Source organism: Dromiciops gliroides, chromosome 1 (assembly GCF_019393635.1).
Source record: "Dromiciops gliroides isolate mDroGli1 chromosome 1, mDroGli1.pri, whole genome shotgun sequence".
NCBI classification, from domain to species: Eukaryota; Metazoa; Chordata; class Mammalia; order Microbiotheria; family Microbiotheriidae; genus Dromiciops; species Dromiciops gliroides.
The window spans coordinates 121,234,335-121,239,154 of record NC_057861.1 but is presented as its reverse complement, the minus strand read 5'-3'; positions in this window follow the sequence as shown (position 1 = coordinate 121,239,154).

The window sequence follows — 4,820 nt, the reverse complement described above, 5'->3', positions numbered from 1 at the left end:
TTGTTTGTGTATGTCTGTGTGTGTGTATAGAGAGAGAAAGAGAGGGAGAGAGGTATTTCAAAGTAATTGGTTAACTTTGTAATTCTATATACATTTTGTTTTGTTTTGTTTTGTTTTTTGTTTTTTTGTGGGGCCATGGGGGCCAAGTGACTTGCCCAGGGTCACACAGCTAGTAAGTGTCTGGGGCCGGATCCGAACTCAGGTACTCCCAAATTCAGGGCCAGCGCTCCATCCACTGTGCCACCCAGCTGCCCCCCTGTACATTTTTTGTAATTCTAGGTATATTATTTTATACATTAAAAATACTTTGAGAAAGGGTTTGTAGACTTCAAAAAATTGCCAAAAGTGTCCTTGAAAAACAAAAAATTTGAGAACTATCACTCTAAATGCAACACAAAAATACATGAAGCTTCACCAAATGAAGGAAAGAATTTATACATAAAACTGAATCCCTATGGAATAATAAAAAGACAAAACAAGAAATGAATCATTTTATAAGATCTAAATAACTACCATTTCCACCCTGATCATTTAGCTCAATGTCCAGCTCATCCTGAAATGCACTAAAGGAGAAATACCTGAAGGTTATATCAACATTCACCTTATCTAATCTGGTGCCAAGTAGGAAGGATCCAAAAACCACTATGAGGCAGGATTGTCCATTGCCCTCTTCAAGAATTTAAAATAAAACATGGCTATTAGCAATAATTTATTTCCTTGTCCAAATCTATCCTGAGATATCAGGCTGATAATAATTCTAGCAATTGTATAACCAAGAGAAGTTTAGCAGAAAAAGTGTGTGTGTGTATGTGTGTGTGTGTGTGTGTGCGTGTGTGTGTGTGCGCGTGTGTTTGGGGGGTGGATGAGAAGGGTATGGGAGAGATGATCACCAGCCATCTCTAGTGGAGAGATTGAAGAAATGAACACTTTTTAAAAATATCTAATGTAATAGAAAATTAGAGGAAATTAAGAGAAACATAGGATTAAACAATGGGAGAAGGAAATATTTCTATACTATGTGCATATTCTTGGGGTGGGGAGAGGTAGATTGGTTATGGGAATTCTGAGAGTAGATAGAAAGCCTACTAAAACAATTAAAGAAAAACCTAGAAGTCGAATGAACTAGAAAACCTTAACAGAAAAGACACTGGAAAAAAAAAAAAGGAGAGAAGAGAACTCAAATGTGTAAGGATATAACAATGAATATGGGAATGAAGTAAAAAAATAATTGGAGGAGCATATAAAATACCTACTATGAAAAGTAACCGACTTGGAAAACAGCAAGAAAATATGTAATTTAATAACCATCAGGTTACCTGAAAAGCGTAATAAAGCAAAAAACTTGATACCATCTGTTAAAAGATTGAAGATTACATTTAAAATTCCCATTGAAACAATGGGAATTGGGTAAAATCTTTGAGACGTGAACTTATAACACAAGAAAAACCTAGAAATATAAATAAGGTTAAAAAATGGAAGGACTAACAATGATCAAGTTCCTAAATTCTAGAAGAGGGAGAATCAATTATGTCCCCTTGTGGAACTGATTATTTCTGGAGAAAAAGGATGGAATATACAGTGATAAATTCAGTTTGCTTATTTATAAGGCAGATGCATAAAAGAAGAGGAAATGGGAATAAAAGAGGGTGGGGATGAGGAAGAAATTTACTATTTTTCATAATTGGTCTGCCTAGGGAGAAGTTAGTGCAGGCATAGAGGGCAAAGTAAATAAAGTTCCAATGAATCTCACTCATCTCAGCTGGGTAAAAAGAGGTTGGAAAGAGGAAAAAAAGTATAATGTTAAAGTAAACTGGACAGCTACAGGAAAATGAAAGAATTGGAGTCAAAGAAAGGTTTATTCTAGAGAGGAAATAGTGGCAAACAAAAACAAAATCAAAATAAGGGAAGGCTAATTATAAAGGAGAACAAGGGAATAATAAGAGAGAAAAAACTTTCAAGATCCAGTGCTTTTGATTATGAGATGGGGGAAGAAGAGAAAGAGGGCAGATTCAAATACATTTTTTCAATCACAGATGAGTATTGATTTTTTTTTATCTTTTACACTATATGTGTGTTTTAATAATTATTAATATGAATGAAGTAGCACACAAAATTAAATATAATGTCAAAATGAATACAGGAGCAAAGTCCAATTTTTTAAAGAAATGTTTATAAGAAATAAAACTTATTGTGTAATGAATTGATCTAAATTTAATGATTGTCAAATGGACTTTACTTTCTCAGCTTTTCTTATGAAATTTGAATGTATTTCTGAATAAATTATGTTCTGGGATTTATTAAGTTGTTTTTTAATTGAGTTGTGTCCAATTATTCTATATCTAATCTTTTCAAATGACCTGCATTTCCTTTTTAACTAATAATTAATAGGTTTTTTTTGCAAGTGAAATTTTCTCTAACACTTAGATATAAGTGATTTTACTGTGGTAATAATTAGTATAATATGAAGCAAATGGTGATTCAATATATTTAAGTATGCTCTACTTTCTTATGTTATGTAACCTGTTTCTCTTTATGCATGATATATTACAACCTAGTCTTTCATATGGGTCATGCATCAGCTTTGTGTTATGATGTCCCTTTTCAATAAGGTGCATTGTAGTTAAGCACAAACTAAAAATAGTATCTTCTAAGCTGAAGGAACCAATCAGCATTGAGACTAATAACAATGTTATTGTAGAAAGATAATATTTGTAAAAAAAAAAAAATTAGGCTGTGCCCCATTTGTGTGGAGCTGGCATGCTGCTAGCCAGGAAGGGATATTCCTAAAACTCCTGTTTATATTTTCTTTGATGCTGATCATGTTTCAATGTAATCCTTATCTGTACCATTTGCAATTTTCTAAAGATGCACTGGGAGGAGTTAGTCCTAAAGCAATAGGGTATAGTGCTTTTGAACCCTTTTACCAGGGTATAAATACCATCTCCTGGTACTGCTCTTGGTGTTTGGGTCCCATACCTAAGACCAGCTTTATTGTGAGACCAGATCCCTCTCTCAATAAACCAATTTTTCTACAGCGTGGAGACTTTGCTGTTTCTGTTCTTTGTCAAAATTAGAAAATTTTCACAACATTTTAATGACTATTTCTTTATAATATAACTTGAAGTGTTAGAGTTTGCTTTCCCATTATAAGAGAATTGTTGGGGCAACTAGGTGGTGAGGTGGATAAAGCAATGGCCCTGGATTCAGAAGAACCTGAGTTAAAATTTAGTCTCAAACACTTGACACTATCTGCGTGACCTTAAGCAAGTCACTTAACCATTATTGTTCCACAAAAAAAAAGAAAAGAAAAAAAAAGGAATTTTTAAACTTGATATAGAGATGGTCATGAAATTAAAATAGATAATTTTGAATAAATATAATTGAGAAACAATTGCATGAATAAAATAAATCAATCAAGCTAGAATAAGAAAAGAAACTTTTGAGTGGGAAAAAGCCTTTATAACAAATATATCTGAGAAATTTCTGCTACACTATGCAGCAAATATATAAGAACACTAAGTACTCTTCAACAGACACAAGTGGTCAAAAAATATCTACTGGTAATTTCCAAAATAAGAAATAAAAATTATAAATGGCCAATATGAAAAAAGTTCTAAATCACTAATAAGAGAAATATACATTAAAATAATTGTTTTTGTCTTTCTTACATTAAATTGTACTTAGGATGATAAAAGATCAAATTGCCAAATACTGGAGGGGCTATGAGGAGAAAAACACACTAATGCATTTTTGGTAGATGTGTGAAATGGTTGAATAATTCCAAAAAGAAAAAAAAAAGTGCTATAGTAGAAAGTCACTCTACTTCATGTACCTTTTGACCCAGTTATCTGACTACTGAAAAAATACAGCAAGGAGGCTACCAATCAGAACTAAATTATATATATATACATATATATTAGCAGGGCTTTCCTTTTTTTAGGTAACAAATAACTAGAATTAAATTGCATGGAACTTGAAATGAATAATGAAATGTAACATAAAAATATAATGCCTTATCATTACTGTATATGAAATAACAAATATGAAAAATTCAAAGAAATTTGAATACTTTGTATGAATGGAAGTAAATAGGAATAAGTAGGACTAAGAGCATTATTTATAAAATATCCACAAAGGCAGAATGGAAAGCACAATGGAAAAACCACCCAATTTGGCAACTGCAATTACAATAAGTAATCTCAACTCTGTAAGACAAGTCATGGTCTTCAGATGTGAAATGATACATACACTATCAGACACTATTGTACTTTTTGTTGTTGTTGTTTGTCTTTTCTGTTTTGTTTTTGTTTTTTGTTTTGTTTTGTTTTGTTTTTTGTTTGTTTTTTATATAGGAAGACAGATGCACCCTGGAAGACATCTAAATTATAAAACTTTCTCAGCAGTTCATTTCAGATATTGAGTGCCAGTCAGTCACAAATCTATTCAGACCACATCCACTTAATTTCTTTCAATTCAATTCTGGAAGTCACATTTTTGAGGGAAATTACAAACTGGAAGGCAATCAGAAAAGAATGACTAGACATTGAAGGCTTGTCAGTCAGTCAACTCTCATTTATTAAGTGTCAACTATGTGTGAAGAAGTATGTTAAACACTGGGGAAACAAAGAAAAACAGAAATAAGATCTCTGCCCTCAAGAGGATCACATTCTAATGGGAAAGACAATGTGAAAATAACTGTGTAAATACATTTGGTAAATACAAGGTAATATCACAGAAACAACACTAAATGTATGTAGGGAGTGGAGAGAGGAAACCAGGAAAGGTCTCATATAGAAGGTGAGATTTGAGATGCATCTTAA